At 44.6% G+C, this 18,442-nt stretch overlaps 1 protein-coding gene across 1 annotated transcript in view; it reads right to left on the bottom strand.

The window, feature by feature from the left end:
* Positions 1-6,145, bottom strand: part of adcy6a (adenylate cyclase 6a) — a 50,586-nt gene extending 44,441 nt beyond the window's left edge. Inside the window, exon 1 of the mRNA XM_021615618.3 lies at positions 5,917-6,145. The gene's annotated coding sequence lies outside the window, so the exon portion shown is untranslated. The remainder of the gene's footprint in view (positions 1-5,916) is intronic.
* Between the last annotated feature and the right edge of the window lie 12,297 nt (positions 6,146-18,442).

Here is an 18,442-nt window from a genome sequence, read left to right as displayed (position 1 = left end):
TTGATTTACACAACATGCCTACCACTTTGAAGATGCAAAGTATTTTTTCATTGTGAAACAAACAAGAGATGAGACAAAAAAAAAACTTGAGCGTGCACTATTCAACCCCCCCCCCCTCCCCCACTTGAACTATTCACCCCCCCACTGTCAATACTTTGTAGAGCCACCTTTGGCAGCAACTACAGCTGCAAGTCTCTTGGGGTATGTCTCTATAAGCTTGGCACATCTAGCCACTGGGTTTTTTGCCCATTCTTCAATGCAAAACTGCTCCAGCTCCTTCAAGTTGGATAGGTTCTGCTGGTGTACAGCAATCTTTAAGTCAATCCAATTGTGAATCTGTGGTATGTGGTCTGGGCCATTCCAAGACATTTAAAGGTTTCCCCTTAAACCACTCGAGTGTTGCTTTAGCAATATGCTTAGGGTCATTGTCCTGCTGGAAGGTGAACCTCTGTCCCAGTCTCAAATCTCTGGAAAGAAGACTGAAGCAGGTTTCCCGCAAGAATTTCCCTGTATTTAGCACCATCCATCATTCCTTCAATTCAGACCAGTTTCCCAGTCCCTGTCGATGAAAAACATCCCCACAGCATGATGCTGCCACCACCATGCTTCACTGGGGATGGTGTTCTCGGGATGATGAGAGGTGTTGGGTTTGCGCCAGACATAGCGTTTTCCTTGATGGCCAAAAAGCTCAATTTTAGTCTCATCTGACCAGAGTACCTTCTTCCATATGTTGGGGGAGTCTCCCACATGCCTTTTGGCGAACACCAAACGTGTTTGTTTATTTCTTTCTTTAAGCAATGGCTTTTTTCTGACCACTATTCCCGTAAAGCCCAGCTCTGTGGAGTGTACGGCTTAAAGTGGTCCTTTGGACAGATACTCCAATCTCCGCTGGGAAGCTTTGCAGCTCCTTCAGGGTTATCTTTGGTCTCTTTGTTGCCGCTCTGATTAATTCCCTCCTTGCCTGGTCCGTGAGTTTTGGTGGGCGGCCCTCTCTTGGCAGGTTTGTTGTGGTGCCATGTTCTTTCCATTTTTTAATAATGGATTTAATGGTGCTCTGTGGGATGTTCACAGTTTCTGATATTTTTTTATAACCCAACCCTGATCTGTACTTCTCCACAACTTTGTCCCTGACCTGTTTGGAGAGCTCCTTGATCTTCATGGTGCCACTTGCTTGGTGGTGCCCCTTGCTTAGTGGTGTTGCAGACTCTGGGGCCTTTCAGAACAGGTGTATATATATTGAGATCATGTGACACTTAAATTACACACAGGTGGACTTTATTTAACTAATTATGTGACTTCTGAAGGTAATTGGTTGCACCAGATCTCATTTTAGGGGATTCCTAGCAAAGGGGGTGAATGTATATGCATGAACCACTTTTCTGTTTTCTGTTTTGTTCTTTTTTTCATTTCACTTCACCAATTCAGACTATTCTGTGTATATCCATGACATGAAATCCATATGAAAATCAATTTAAATAACAGATTGTAATGCAACAAAATGGGAAAAAACGCCAAGAGGGATGAATACTTTTGCAAGACACTGTACACCATCAAGGCTAATGACCCATCAGACTTGCATTTCCTGAATCAATTAGATCAAGAAGGGAATTCTTCTCATTCCTGTAAATTGAGGTCTATTTGGGCACAAGCATAACAAATCTAGCCACTGATATAAATTGCACATTGAAAGAGAATCCCCATTATAGGTTTTTCTAACGTGTTAAAGGTGCTTTATCTTACAAATCACTACCACTGATTTTACATCTGTGCAGAGCTATAGGCCTACTCATACATGATAATAGTAAGACTAGTTCAACCTCTAGCTAAGGCATATATGCGTATCGTTTACATAATGATTTATTATTACTATATGGTTATATATACAGTGCCTTGCGAAAGTATTCGGCCCCCTTGAACTTTGCGACCTTTTGCCACATTTCAGGCTTCAAACATAAAGATATAAAACTGTATTTTTTTGTGAAGAATCAACAACAAGTGGGACACAATCATGAAGTGGAACGACATTTGTTGGATATTTCAAACTTTTTTAACAAATCAAAAATTGAAAAATTGGGCGTGCAAAATTATTCAGCCCCTTTACCTTCAGTGCAGCAAACTCTCTCCAGAAGTTCAGTGAGGATCTCTGAATGATCCAATGTTGACCTAAATGACTAATGATGATAAATACAATCCACCTGTGTGTAATCAAGTCTCCGTATAAATGCACCTGCACTGTGATAGTCTCAGAGGTCCGTTAAAAGCGCAGAGAGCATCATGTGGAACAAGGAACACACCAGGCAGGTCCGAGATACTGTTGTGAAGAAGTTTAAAGCCGGATTTGGATACAAAAAGATTTCCCAAGCTTTAAACATCCCAAGGAGCACTGTGCAAGCGATAATATTGAAATGGAAGGAGTATCAGACCACTGCAAATCTACCAAGACCTGGCCGTCCCTCTAAACTTTCAGCTCATACAAGGAGAAGACTGATCAGAGATGCAGCCAAGAGGCCCATGATCACTCTGGATGAACTGCAGAGATCTACAGCTGAGGTGGGAGACTCTGTCCATAGGACAACAATCAGTCGTATATTGCACAAATCTGGCCTTTATGGAAGAGTGGCAAGAAGAAAGCCATTTCTTAAAGATATCCATAAAAAGTGTTGTTTAAAGTTTGCCACAAGCCACCTGGGAGACACACCAAACATGTGGAAGAAGGTGCTCTGGTCAGATGAAACCAAAATTGAACTTTTTGGCAACAATGCAAAACGTTATGTTTGGCGTAAAAGCAACACAGCTCATCACACTGAACACACCATCCCCACTGTCAAACATGGTGGTGGCAGTATCATGGTTTGGGCCTGCTTTTCTTCAGCAGGGACAGGGAAGATGGTTAAAATTGATGGGAAGATGGATGGAGCCAAATACAGGACCATTCTGGAAGAAAACCTGATGGAGTCTGCAAAAGACCTGAGACTAGGACGGAGATTTGTCTTCCAACAAGACAATGATCCAAAACATAAAGCAAAATCTACAATGGAATGCTTCAAACATAAACATATCCAGGTGTTAGAATGGCCAAGTCAAAGTCCAGACCTGAATCCAATTGAGAATCTGTGGAAAGAACTGAAAACTGCTGTTCACAAATGCTCTCCATCCAACCTCACTGAGCTCGAGCTGTTTTGCAAGGAGGAATGGGAAAAAATGTCAGTCTCTCGATGTGCAAAACTGATAGAGACATACCCCAAGCGACTTACAGCTGTAATCGCAGCAAAAGGTGGCGCTACAAAGAATTAACTTAAGGGGGCTGAATAATTTTGCACGCCCAATTTTTCAGTTTTTGATTTGTTAAAACAGTTTGAAATATCCAATAAATGTCGTTCCACTTCATGATTGTGTCCCACTTGTTGTTGATTCTTCACAAAAAAATACAGTTTTATATCTTTATGTTTGAAGCCTGAAATGTGGCAAAAGGTCGCAAAGTTCAAGGGGGCCGAATACTTTCGCAAGGCACTGTAATTATTAGGCTACTATATGTCTAGTTCTCCCTAAGAACTAAAGAACACATTGCCTTTAACATCATAAAAATTATCTGAATAATTAGATTGATCACCATCACGACTCTTCAGTATCAAACCTGATGTACTCCCGTAAGTATTACCTACATTAGGCTAGCATCAGCTGAACATAGCAGGGACAGGCAGGCCTCAAAACAACCAGAGTTCTTGAATGTGCAGAACGGCTTCTATCAACTTAACGCAATGCTGATGTGCTGCTGTCGCCTATCCTTGCATATTTTTAGTGGGAACTGGGAACATGAGCAGGCGCTCATGTCGGAAGGCATGTTGTGTTGTTGAAGCAAAAATATAATTTATTCTTGATGGCTAGTATGCCTTCTCTGGCACGTATCCGTCCAGGCTGCTGATTGTGGCTTCTGGTGGATCAAGAGAGTTCAAGGAGATTTGCCATCAGTCAATGGACGCTACTACAGCCCTTCCAGCTCCGAAAACTCTGTTCTCTCCCGTGCACAAGGTTGTCCAGTGCCCCCATTGCAAATGTCTTGACGTTGCCAATCGGTACGGCGTTCAAGAGCTACAATTATCTCTGTTTTTATGTGGCTGTAGACATACTGCGTGAATCCTTTCCCACCTCTCTAGCGCTTTTATGACAGCTTATATTTATATTAGCTTAGTCTACTGTGCTGTAGCCTATGAGGAGCGCATCAAAGTAAATACATATTTGATCATCGCATCATCAGCCATATTTAAGCAATAATGCACGAGGAGGTGTGATATATGGTCAATATACCACGGCTAATGGGAGTGCCTGGATACAGTTCTTAGCCATGGTATATTTGCCATATACCACAAACTCTGAGGTGCCTTATTGCTATTATAAACTGGTTGCCAACGTAATTAGAGCAGTAAAAATAAGTTTTGTCATACCAGTGGTATACGGTCTGATATACCACGGCTGTTAGCCAATCAGCAATCACGCAGTTTATAATGTCTGTTATAGACTATTTATTATTGCAGACTGGTTTAATTAATAGCCTATGTCAGCATACACTAAATGTTGTATTAATGGTATGCAGGCCTAACATCCGTGTAGCCTAATAACATCGAATAAGAGTGCATCCAAGGCTAGATGCAATGTATCATTCCATGCAAAGGCTATGTGAGGGCTATATTATCGCCGGCATTCACACACTCGTTACATAACTGTTCAGGGTTGCCTATGTGACAACCATAACAGAGATCACAGCTATTACCATTTTGACGCTGTGTTGTTTTTGTACAGTAGCGGTGTGCGATTAGTCCACTTGTAGGATACAATGTTGCATGTCCCACCCGCCCGCCAAGGAGTTTATGTGTCTTGTTCTTCAACCAGCGAGGGGAGAGGAAATTCAAGCATGCCTCAGGCCCTGACAAACAAATGCCCTGAATCAATAAACACATGACAGGCAATACAAACTGTGGACTGTCATGCCCGAAATCCACCAGATGCATAAGTGTTTTGTTTTGCCGGATGTCTAGCCCACATTCGCCGTATTTGAAAGCACGTGCTTCGCTTTTCAACTAGCTAAAAACCAAGCTTCCGTTTGTACCACCGCACCGTAGAGCAGAGCACGAGTTGAAATTATTGAGCGCTTGCGGTACAAGGAACACACTGCATCCATTGACAATTAATCACTTCTGCCAGAATACAAAGAGTTTGATGGATCTGGTGGACTTGAGGTGTCACTATTCCACATTCCAACGCATCACACCACCTTATTTATTTTTTGTAGGGCTGGCTCATCAGTAGGCTAACCTACAAAAACATTAGCCTATATATATATATATATATATTTTTTTTTTTTTTTTTTACTTCCTACCATGATGACCTAGCCTATATTTCCTTTTAAATAACTCGAACATGGCAACAAACAGAAGTGCTGCGGTTGGTAATTCATTCTATACGTGTACCTCCTGCAGCTGCGACCTTTGAGTTAGTGGCTATGACAGCGATGCCTGGATGGCAGCAGTCATTTTAGTGTGCTTCTCTAACCTGCAAACTCATCGATTTTAAAATCAAGATATTAGAGCCTATAACGTTAACTGTATGTTTGTTTGGATATCAGTGCTTATACAGGGCTATTGACATTATTGAGCTGTAAGAAACACGGATCGATTAGCCCACTGGGCCACTACTGCGAACAACACAGAGGTCTCAGGCGCACAACCCCTATATTAATAAAATACAATTCAGCCGACTCCCCTCAATTACGCACGGATGGTATTGCAATAATCCCGTTTCTCAAATCAAATGGGTGTACGATAGCATTAGTAAGGTTTGGCCTTCCCCAAACAGCAAAAATAAGCCTACATTATTAAACATGCGCATACTCGACCGGATCACGCTGGAAAGAGGACTCACCGTGATCATCCTTCTCGCTTCTTTCCCTCCAAACTAGACCGCATGAGACAAACCGATATTGGGCAGGATAGGCCGAATTGAAGTCACTGGTACCGTTGACGGTTTGAATGGTCAGAATGGGGGAGCAGTCCAGTGATGACAAACAGACATAAACGCACAATATCGCTCTCGTTGCGCCTCTTCTGATGTTTTCCTTCTCCTTTGCCTGCCTCTCCCCCTTCTCTCTCCAAGCTTAGAAGCACCACCGCTCACAGTCCTCAGTTGTCTTCTGCTCAGCATCTCGCAACTCCCTCTAGAGGCGCAGCTCTGTATGAAACAGTGTTTGGCTCTGTAGGAACCAAAACACAGCCTAGGAACTCCATTATTTTTCTCACACTGTCACTTTGTGCGTCGAGGAAAGGTCGTGATGGTTAGTTCCAAGCCAGATGCTAGATAAACCACCATCAAAATGCCCAACCATCAAAATGCCCAATTCTTTCAAAAACCATGTACACCAGAGAGGCCAATGCACTTTTCCCAATTCCTAAAAGACAACAAGATTGTTATTGGAATTGGATGCAAAACTATGAATAATGCCTCAAATGTAGTTGGGAAAATGTAGCCTACTGTGATGTAGCCTACTGTGATGTAGCCAACTGTGATGTAGCCTACTGTGGTACAATAGACTTTCTATCATGACCAACCTGTAACCTAAGAGTTCTTACCAGCAGATTACAAAGTGTGATAACTTACCAACAGAAGAGCTAGAGGGCGTATACATCAAACCAAGTCGTGATGTTGGGCTGTGTAAGCATACAGTAATAAAGAGATAATAGCACACAACAGTATGACAGTTATAGGCAGTGTTACAGCAACCAATCACAAACTCCTGATTGCAATGTTTATCTAATGATCATACCACACACCAACGATTGTTTGGTTAAACTACAACAGGGGTGCATAGGTCCGGTCCTTGGGGGTCGCACTGTCTGCTGGTTTTCAGAGTCTGATTCTGACCTGGTTAGCCAGGTCTATCTCATGAAGATTTCTTCTCTTTCTCTCATATATATATACGAGAGAAAGATATATATATATATATATATATATATATATATATGACCCAACTCATCCCACGCTGTGTAAGGGCTATTTGACCAAGAAGGAGAGTGATGGAGTGCCTGATCAGATAACTTGGCCTCCACAATCACCTGACCTCAACCCAATTGAAGGAGAAGCAGCCAAAAAGTGCTCAGCATATGTGGGAACTCCTTCAAGACTGTTTGAAAAGCATTCCTCATGAAGCTGGTTGAGAGAATGCCAAGAGTGTACAAAGCTGTCATCAAGGCAAAGGGTCTACCTTTAAGAATCTCAAATATGAAATATATTTTGATTTGTTTAACACTTTTTTAGTTACTACATGATTCCATATGTGTTATTTCATAGTTTGATGTCTTCACTATTATTCTACAATTGTAACGGCTTTCTTCCGCTGAAGGAGAGGAGGACCAAAATGCAGCGTGGTTAGTGTTCAACATCTTTAATAATGACGATAAATGAGAACACTACAAAATACAAAACAACAAAAGTGAAACCCGAAACAGTCCTATCTGGTGCAATGACACAAAGACAGAAGACAATCACCCACAAAATACCCAAAGAACATGGCTGCCTAAATATGGTTCCCAATCAGAGACAACGACAGACAGCTGCCTCTAATTGAGAACCAATCTAGGCAACCATAGACATACAAACTACCTAGAAAGGAGACAGCCCCATAAACATACAAAAACCCTAAGGCCAGGGCGTGACAACAATGTAGAAAATAGTAAAAAGTAAAGAAAAACCCTTGAATGAATAGGTGTGTCCAAACTTTTGACTGGTAATGTATACAGTGCATTCGTAAAGTATTCAGAGACCCCTTTACCTTTTCCACATTTTGTTACATTACAACCTTTTTCTAAAATTGATTAAATACATTTTTTTCCTCATCAATCTACACAGAATACCCCATAATGACATAGCGAAAACAGAAATACCTTATTTACATAAGTATTCAGACCCTTTGCTATGAGACTCGAAATTCACCTCAGGTGCATCCTGTTTCCATTGATCATCCTTGAGATGTTTCTTCAACTTGATTGGAGTCCACCTGGGATAAATTCAATTGATTGGACATGATTTGGAAATACACATACCTGTCTATATAAGGTCCAACAGTTGACAGTGCAAGTCAGAGCAAAGACCAAGCCATGAGGTCGAAGGAATTGTCTGTAGAGCTCTGAGACAGGATTGTGTCGAGACAAAGATCTGGGAAAGGGTACCAGAACATTTCTGCAGAATTGAAGGTCCCCAATAACCCAGTGGCCTCCATCATTCTTAAATGGAAGAAGTTTGGAACCACCAACACTCTTCCTAGAGTTGGCCAAGAACGCAATGGTCACTCTGACAGAGCTCCAGAGTTCCTCTGTGGAGATGGGAGAACCTTCCAGAAGGACAACCATCTCTCCAGCACTCCACCACTCAGGCCTTTATGGTAGAGTGGCCAGACGGAAGCCACTCCTCAGTAAAATACACATGACAGCTCGCTTGGAGTTTGCCAAAAGGCACGTATAGGACTCTCAGACCATGAGAAACAAGATTCTCTGGTCTGATGAAACCAATATTGAACTCTTTGGCCTGAATGCCAAGTGTCACATCTGGAGGAAACCTGGCACCATCCCTACAGGCTCCCGAATGGAGCAGCGGTCTAAGGCACTGCATCTCAGTGCAAGAGGTGTCATTACAGTCCATTTTTCGAATCCCGGTTGTATCACATCCGGCCGTGATTGGGAGTCCCATAGGATGGCGCACAATTGGCCCAGCGTCGTCCGGGTTTGGCTGGGGTAGGCCGCCATTGTAAATAAGAATGTGTTCTTAACTGACTTGCCCAGTTAAATAATGGTTCAATTAAAAACGTTATTATAATAAAATACTGTGAAGCATGGTGGTGTCAGAATTATGCCGTGGGGATGTTTTTCAGCGGCAGGGACTGGGAGACTAGTCAGGATCAAGGCAAGGATGAATGGAGCAAAGTACAGAGAGATCTTTGATGAAAACCTGCACCAGAGCGCTCAGGACTTCAAACTAGGGCCAAGGTTCACCTTCCAACAGGACAACGACTCTAAGCATACTGCCAAGACAATGCAGGAGTGACTTCGGGACAAGTCTCTGAATGTCCTTGAGTGGCCCAGCCAGAGCTCGGACTTGAACCCGATCGAACATCTCTGGAGAGACCTGAAAATAGCTGTTAAATGTGTGCTATGAACTAAACAACAGATCAAACCAAACTTTTTTTGTGCTATGAAAAAAAGCAAGTGAAAAGAGAATGTATGTGCTCTGTAACTGAGCCAATGCCTGTGGTGGAGGGAAGTGAAACGTTAAAAGGTCAAAGTCAAAAGAGCTGTGTTTGCCTTGCACTCAGCTGACTGATGGCTCTGTCTCTGCAGCCGACCTGGTGCCTTTGGCATGTTCACTGTTGCCTGATAGTAGTACACTTTTTCTGCTACTATTTGACTAGTTCCAAACAGTGCAAACTTACTGATAGGCTACACACCTTTTCTCTCACAAATGACACTCTCACCATCCAATGCACAACGAGGTAAAAAATTATTTTTGCAAGAAACAAAAAACTAAAATATGTGTGTGTGTGTGTGTGTGTGTGTGTGTGTTTCTGTGTATGGGGGTGCCTGCCTGGCTGTCTGTCTGTTGGAGGGCAGTGGGGGGTTGAATAGAATAGATTGTCATCATTACATTAATGTCAGTCAGGGATCAATTCAATCCAATGGCTGCTCATTGATGAAAAGAACACAGTGCTCCCAATACTAAATGATTGACAATTCAAAGTTACCCACCAAGCATCCGTCTTCCTCCCTGCCTAACACACCATTCAGATCTGATTGCCAATACAAAGCATAGCCCAGCTGTCAATAAGCCACCACTTGTCTCCCGCTGTCATATCCACATCACATGGGATCTGTTGACCACCGACATGTCAGGGCCTGGTGTCCCATAGTGCTCATCATCAGGTGATTGAAAGCTAGGCTGTTTGATTGTGACAGGCGTGAAACTCAGGAAATTGCCCCTGGATGTTATTATGTCACCAACCAGTGATATGTATCTATCACTGAGATTTGACTGCTGACCCATCTCTCTCTCAATTCAATTCAATTCAAGGGCTTTATTGGCATGGGAAACATGTGTTAACATTGCCAAAGCAAGTGAGGTAGATAATATATAAAGTGAATATATAAAGTGAAATAAACAATAAAAATGAACAGTACACATTACACATACAGAAGTTTCATACATTACAAATGTCATATTATATATATACAGTGTTTTAACAATGTACAAAAGACAAAAGATAAAATAAATAAGCATAAATATGGGTTGTATTTACAATGGTGTGTGTTCTTCACTGGTTGCCCTTTTCTCGTGGCAATAGGTCACAAATCTTGCTGCTGTGATGGCACACTGTGGAATTTCACCCAGTAGATATGGGAGTTTATCAAAATTGGATTTGTTTTCGAATTCTTTGTGGATCTGTGTAATCTGAGGGAAATATGTCTCTCTAATATGGTCATACATTGGGCAGGAGGTTAGGAAGTGCAGCTCAGTTTCCACCTCATTTTGTGGGCAGTGAGCACATAGCCTGTCTTCTCTTGAGAGCCATGTCTGCCTACGGCGGCCTTTCTCAATAGCAAGGCTATGCTCACTGAGACTGTACATAGTCAAAGCTTTCCTTAATTTTGGGCAGTCACAGTGGTCAGGTATTCTGCCTCTGTGTACTCTCTGTGTAGTGCCAAATAGCATTCTAGTTTGCTCTGTTTTTTTGTTAATTCTTTCCAATGTGTTAAGTAATTATCTTTTTGTTTTCTCATGATTTGGTTGGGTCTAATTGTGCTGTTGTCCTGGGGCTCTGTAGGGTGTGTTTGTGTTTGTGAACAGAGCCCCAGGACCAGCTTGCTTAGGGGACTCTTCTCCAGGTTCATCTCTCTGTAGGTGATGGCTTTGTTATGGAAGGTTTGTGAATCGCTTCCTTTTAGGTGGTTGTAGAATTTAACGGCTCTTTTCTGGATTTTGATAATTAGTGGGTATCGGCCTAATTCTGCTCTGCATGCATTATTTGGTGTTCTACGTTGTACACGGAGGGTATTTTTGCAGAATTCTGCGTGCAGTCTCAATTTGGTGTTTGTCCCATTTTGTGAAGTCTTGGTTGGTGAGCGGACCCCAGACCTCACAACCATAAAGGGCAATGGGCTCTATGACTGATTCAAGTATTTTTAGCCAAATCCTAAGTGGTATGTTGAAATGTATGTTTATTTTGATGGCATAGAATGCCCTTCTTGCCTTGTCTCTCAGATCGTTCACAGCTTTGTGGAAGTTACCTGTGGCGCTGATGTTTAGGCCAAGGTATGTATAGTGTTTTGTGTGCTCTAGGGCAACAGTGTCTAGATGGAATTTGTATTTGTGGTCCTGGTGACTGGACCTTTTTTGGAACACCATTATTTTGGTCTTATTGAGATTTACTGTCAGGGCCCAGGTCTGACAGAATCTGTGCATAAGATCTAGGTGCTAGAAGCACCAGATCATCAGCAAACAGCAGACATTTGACTTCGGATTCTAGCAGGGGGAGGCCGGGTGCTGCAGACTTTTTTAGTGCCCGCGCCAATTCGTTGATATATATGTTGAAGAGGGTGGGGCTTAAGCTGCATCCCTGTCTAACCCCACGACCCTGTGTGAAGAAATGTGTGTGTTTTTTGCCAATTTTAACCGCACACTTGTTGTTTGTGTACATGGATTTTATAATGTCGTATGTTTTACCCCCAACACCACTTTCCATCAGTTTGTATAGCAGACCCTCATGCCAGATTGAATCGAAGGCTTTTTTGAAATCAACAAAGCATGAGAAGACTTTGCCTTTGTTTTGGTTTGTTTGGTTGTCAATTAGGGTGTGCAGGGTGAATACATGGTCTGTTGTACAGTAATTTGGTAAAAAGCCAATTTGACATTTGCTCAGTACATTGTTTTCATTGAGGAAATGTACGAGTCTGCTGTTAATAATAATGCAGAGGATTTTCCCAAGGTTACTGTTGACACATATTCCACGGTAGTTATTGGGGTCAAATTTGTCTCCACTTTTGTGGATTGGGGTGATCAGTCCTTGGTTCCAAATATTGGGGAAGATGCCAGAGCTAAGTATGATGTTAAAGAGTTTTAGTATGGCCAATTGGAATTTGTTGTCTGTATATTTGATCATTTCATTGAGGATACCATCAACACCACAGGCCTTTTTGGGTTGGAGGGTTTTTATTTTGTCCTGTAACTCATTCAATGTAATTGGAGAATCCAGTGGGTTCTGGTAGTCTTTAATAGTTGATTCTAAGATCTGTATTTGATCATGTATATGTTTTTGATCTTTATTCTTTGTTATAGAGCCAAAAAGATTGGAGAAGTGGTTTACCCATACATCTCCATTTTGGATAGATAATTCTTCGTGTTGTTGTTTGTTTAGTGTTTTCCAATTTTCCCAGAAGTGGTCAGAGTCTATGGATTCTTCAATTGCATTGAGCTGATTTCTGACATGCTGTTCCTTCTTTTTCCGTAGGGTATTTCTGTATTGTTTTAGTGATTCACCATAGTGAAGGCGTAGACTCAGGTTTTCCGGGTCTCTATGTTTTTGGTTGGACAGGTTTCTCAATTTCTTTCTTCGATTTTTGCATTCTTCATCAAACCATTTGTCATTATTGTTAATTTTCTTCGGTTTTCTATTTGAGATTTTTAGATTTGATAGGGAAGCTGAGAGGTCAAATATACTGTTAAGATTTTCTACTGCCAAGTTTACACCTTCACCATTACAGTGGAACGTTTTACCCAGGAAATTGTCTAAAAGGGATTGAATTTGTTGTTGCCTAATTGTTTTTTGGTAGGTTTCCAAATTGCATTCCTTCCATCTATAGCATTTCTTAATGTTACTCAGTTCCTTTGGCTTTGATGCCTCATGATTGAGTATTGCTCTGTTTAAGTAGACTGTGATTTTGCTGTGGTCTGATAGGAGTGTCAGTGGGCTGACTGTGAACGCTCTGAGAGACTCTGGGTTGAGGTCAGTGATAAAGTAGTCTACAGTACTACTGCCAAGAGATGAGCTATAGGTGTACCTACCATAGGAGTCCCCTTGAAGCCTACCGTTGACTATGTACATACCCAGCGTGCGACAGAGCTGCAGGAGTTGTGACCCGTTTTTGTTGGTTATGTTGTCATAGTTGTGCCTAGGGGGGCATATGTGGGAGGGAATGCTGTCACCTCCAGGCAGGTGTTTGTCCCCCTGTGTGCTGAGGGTGTCAGGTTCTTGTCCGGTTCTGGCATTTAGGTCGCCACAGACTAGTACATGTCCCTGGGCCTGGAAATGATTGATTTCCCCCTCCAGGATGGCGAAGCTGTCTTCATTAAAATATGGGGATTCTAGTGGGGGGATATAGGTAGCACACAGGAGGACATTTTTCTCTGTTAGGATAATTTCCTTTTGAATTTCTAGCCAAATGTAGAATGTTCCTGTTTTGATTAATTTAATGGAATGAGTTAGGTCTGCTCTATACCAAATTAGCATACCCCCTGAGTCCCTTCCCTGTTTCACACCTGGTAGTTTGGTGGATGGGACTACCAGCTCTCTGTAACCTAGAGGGCAACCAGTGGGTCCGTCTCCTCTATACCAGGTTTCTTGCAGGATGACAATGTCTGTATTACCAATGTCTTTGGTGAAGTCTGGTTTTCTGCTCTTTAGGCCAAAGGCAGATGACCTCAGGCCTTGGATATTCCAGGATGAGATAGTGAATGCTTTTTGTTCCATAGAGTGTCCAATGTTGTTGGTCGTGGTTTGGCCTCAGGCCAGTAAGTGTGAGCAGAGCCTGCTGAGCATCTGGTACATGCCATTGGCTTGGGCGAGTGTGAGAGTGGGGGTTGGGACTGTTTGCCCGCTCACTACCTGGGCGTATGTGTGGCTTCCATGTTGAGGCCCTCTTTGCGGGGGTGGGGTGCATGGGGTGGGCAGGAGTGGCATAGGTCTGATCTGGGGGGGCCTAAATGGGGTGTGGGCACGGTTGACGTGGGGGGGTGTTGATTGGTTGGGGTGGGGGTGTGGATGTGTCTGGGTGTACTGTGGTCTGGATGTAATTCCTCTTGGCGTGGGTCCTCTATGTGTAGGTCCAGGGGGGGGTCCTGCAGATCTGGGAGGGTGTCTCGCTGGTCTGGGTGGGGTGTCTATTGATCTGTTGCTCCTGTGTGAAGTGTTGGGGATACGTTTGAGAGCGATGTCCTTTAGAGTTCGGGCAAAGGTGGGCACTGCTGCCTTGTAGAGGTGGACCTGGTCATAGAGGCTGTTCAAGTCCAGGGTGGAGTGGTGGGCCAGGAAAACGTTTGGTTTTGAGGCACAGTCACGGGAAATACTTGCATTTACCCGCTGTATTGTGGCAGGGTGGAAGTCTTTTCGTGGTAGCAGGGTGGAGATAACCACTTGTGCGTTGGGGAAAGTAGAAGAAGCCTTTTCAATCACTCCCTTCAGTGCTGTGGCCACTCTTTCCTGCTGTGCTCTCAGGTCGTTTGTGCCTGTGTGTATTATTATGTGGCTGGGTGAGCCTAGTTTGGCCTCAGACAGAAGGTCTAGGGCGCGCTGGGTGTTTGGACACCAGAGTTTAGACACACTGTGTTTGGGAATTTTTTTTTTTTTTATATATATTTCCCATTTGAGTCCATAAGTAGTACAATCTGTGTCTTGTGTTTGTCCTCAGTGGGTGTGGGGGGGTTGTCAAAAGGGCTATCAGGGTGGCTGACAGGGTGGGTGCTCAGAGGGGGTGAGAGCCTCTGGGCTTGGGGTTCTTAATTTGTCTGTTCTGCTGTGATGTCGACTCTATGGTCAGGGTCTGGTGTGGACTGTTCTGCTGTGGTGTCAAGACTTTTGTTGGGTGCTGAGGTGGGCTGTTCTGCTGCTTTCTCTGTGGGGGTGGCCACCTCTCTAGTGGGTTGTTCTCTGTCACACGCCGTCCCCCTCAACTTCTCCTCCATCCCCCTCACCCTCTCCTCCATCCCCCTCAACCTCTCCTCCACCAGCAGTCTGATACTCTCCTCTAGTGTTCTGTTCTGCTCTTCTTTCTCCTGTTGTATTTGTCTCACCACTGTCCAAAGTGCAGATATGTCTCTGTCCACCTCCAGCTCTCCGGGTCTGGTTAAGGGGCTGTTGTTGTGCTGGACTGTTGTCTGGGTCTGACTGAAGTGTAATCACCTGCTGTTCCAGCTCCACCTGCCTTACCTCCAGCTGGGTGAATTTGTCCTTCATTTCAATGAGGGAGTGGTAATCTGTGCTGGGAGGTTGACTCTCCGCTGGGGGTTGTTCATCTGTGGGGTTACATAATGAAGAGGTCTGGTCTGACCCGCTTGGTGTGGGGGTATCTTTATCAAGGGAGAGCTTCTCCTGCTGGGCTAATTCTTTGATTAGGTGAAAGTCCAGCTGAAACTGTTTGTGGTTACTCTGTACCATTACTGTTCCGGATTTATAGATATTTATATTACTTAACTCAGAGTCCTCGTTATCAAGTATTCTGAGTTTCCACCCCTCGTTAACCCCCCCTCTCTTAACAAAGGGGTAGTGTGCTAACATAGCACTGTGCCATGCCAGGGGATGGTTTGTGTGGAAGATAAGGTTGCTGATGTTCCCATTTTTGTAATAGTCAGCAAAAAGTGTCTCTTGATTTTTCATAAGGAGCTTCATTTTGTAATCTTTTCTTGCCTTATCATTCTTTACATGCAAAGGGTACTGTATTTTAATTACCTCTGAACAGCGGGAGGGAGCTTCTAAGGCCCCTCCATTTGGTTGGGGTAGACTGTGTGACTCTCCTGCCATTGTTGGGCTAATGGGCTTTGACATCATCCATCAATCCATCCATCCATCCATCCATCCATCTATCTATCTATCTATCTATTGTGAGCGGACCAAGTAATTGGGCGTCACTCGTCTTAGTGGTTCTTCCTGGATAGCTCCTCTCTCTCGGTGGCCATCTTCCAGAGATAGAACTCCTCTCTCCTCTTTCCTTTGCCCTCCAGGGCCATCAAAGCCACCTCCTCCTCTCGTCCATGGTACGTCTTCAGCAGATTTATGTGATAGAGTTGGACCTTCTTCCTCCTGTCAGGTTGCTTGATGAGGTAATTGACCGGTGAGACCCTTTTCATTACCTCGTAGGGCCCCCTCCACTGCGCCAGCAAGCGATGTTCGGCCGTGGGCACAAGCACCATCACTTTCTCTCCCACGGTGAACTCACGGGGGGTCGCGGACTTATCATAGGCGCGGCCTTGGGTCCTTTGGGCCTTCTCCATATGCTCCTTGACTATGGGCCACACTGCTGACAGGCGGTCTCTCATCAGGGTAACGTGCTCTATTGTGGATCGAAAGGGGCATGGTTGGGTCTCCCAGGTCTCCTTGGCTAAGTCGAGGATTCCTCGACAGGGTCTGCCATAGAGCAATTCAAACGGAGAGAATCCAGTGGATGCCTGGGGTACTTCTCGCAGGGCAAACATTAAGTGTGGGAGAAGCATGTCCCAGTTTTTCCCGTCTCGGGACACCACTCTTCTCAACATGCTTTTAATCGTTTTGTTCAAGCGTTCACACAACCCGTCTGTTTGAGGGTGGAATATGCTTGTACGTATCTGTTGAACCTGATATGACCGACACAAGTCCTTCATCAACCGGGACATGAACGGGGTTCCTTGATCGGTTAAGATAGTCTTGGGGAGGCCCACACGAGAGAACATCAGGAATAACTCCTTGGCAATTCCCTTTGACGACATGTTACGCAGGGGTATGGCCTCCGGGAACTTGGTAGCGTAATCTATAACCACTAGGATGTACTCGTGTCCTCTGGCGGATTTTGGGAGGGGTCCTACGAGGTCCATAGCTATGCGTTCAAAGGGAGTCTCTATGATGGGGAGAGGAATCAAAGGGTTACGTAGGTGTGGCCGTGGGGCTGTACGTTGACATTGATCACACGTCCTACAATACCTGGCCACATCCCGGGTGACCCGGGGCCAATAGAATCTCTGCATGATTCTGTCAATAGTCTTGTCTCGTGCCAGGTGTCCTCCTAGGACGTGGGAATGGGCTAACTGTAGAACTGTATCCCTGTATGGCCTAGGCACCATTAGTAATTCCTGGTTTTCCCCCCTTCGTCGTACGACCCAGTATAAGAGACCCCGCCTGATTGCATAGTAAGGAAGAGGGGGCTCACCTGATCCGTCAACGTTCCTCCCGTCGATCACCTTCACCTTCCTCATGGCCTCCCTTAGGTCTGGGTCTCTATGCTGCGAGGTGCCGAACTGTCCCTTTAATTCCTGGGGCAGGTCGACCTCGGTAGAGGGATGTGGAGGATGTTCCACATCCCCATCAGGGGTGACCGAGGAGAATCCCTTCCAGGTTCCCTCCTCGGATGGAGCTTCAAATATATCCCTTAGCGCCTGGTTGCTCCTTTCTTCCTGCGTTGTGTATAACCCTTCACACGTGTCTTCATCGGTGGTTTCCTGGAATATCTGTCGTAAACGTTGGGTCGCTATTTCTTCCTCTGCTGCAGAGGACGAGGACGCGGCTATGTCTCCTTCTAGGACTACTACCTCGGGCTTGGATTTTCTCTTCTTTCCTGTCCATCTTCTTCCCGTACATAACGTCATCTGCCGAAGCTCCTTATATAGGGGACAGTCTCTCCCGATCAATAATGGCACCTTCAGCTGGGGCACTTTCCCTGCCCTGACTGTACACCTTCCTTTTGGAGTGAGAATAGGCAGATTCACAGTGGGGTAATAGTGGGTGTCTCCATGGATACAGGATACGGCTACTTTGTCTGGTAGCAGTGCTGCGGAGGTCACCATCCGCTCCTCTACTAACGTAACCATACTTCCCGAGTCGAGAATAGCTACCACATCTTGTCCTTCGACTCGCACCGGAATCTCTGAGGCTGGGGCTATCTCTGCTAACCAACAGTGTTGATCCTGCCCCCTCGAAACGGGATGTGTGGGGATAGGCAGTGATGACTCCGTGACCATGGGCTCATCCTTGCTAGGACATTGTGGGGCATAATGGTTGGGAGACTGACATTTATAACACCGACCCTGCTGTGAGGTGGCTGACTTCTCCCACCTCCGGGGGGGGTTTGGACGTTTTGGTGGCGGGCGCGCCGGGGTGAGTCGTGGTACGGGATTGGAAGACTCCTTCCGTTCCTCCTTGTCACTTTTTAACAACTCCCCTGTAGACCGATATGTTTCTACCGCCTGGGCTATGTCGTCGGCTGACAACGGGTTGGCTTGCCCCACAACCCTTTTTAAGTCACTGGGTAATTCTCTCAATATCTTGTCCACTACGAGAGTCTCTATCACATGTCCTACTCCCTTTCCAGGTTCTAGCCACTGTTTCGTCAGTCGTATTAATGCGAAGATCTGGGCACGGACGGGTTGATCAGCTGTATAGGTCCATTGA

Source organism: Oncorhynchus mykiss, chromosome 9 (assembly GCF_057628025.1).
Source record: "Oncorhynchus mykiss isolate SJ-2025 chromosome 9, ASM5762802v1, whole genome shotgun sequence".
Taxonomy (NCBI): Eukaryota; Metazoa; Chordata; class Actinopteri; order Salmoniformes; family Salmonidae; genus Oncorhynchus; species Oncorhynchus mykiss.
The sequence above is the reverse complement of the archived record's forward strand: the minus strand, read 5'-3'. Positions and strand labels throughout refer to the sequence as shown.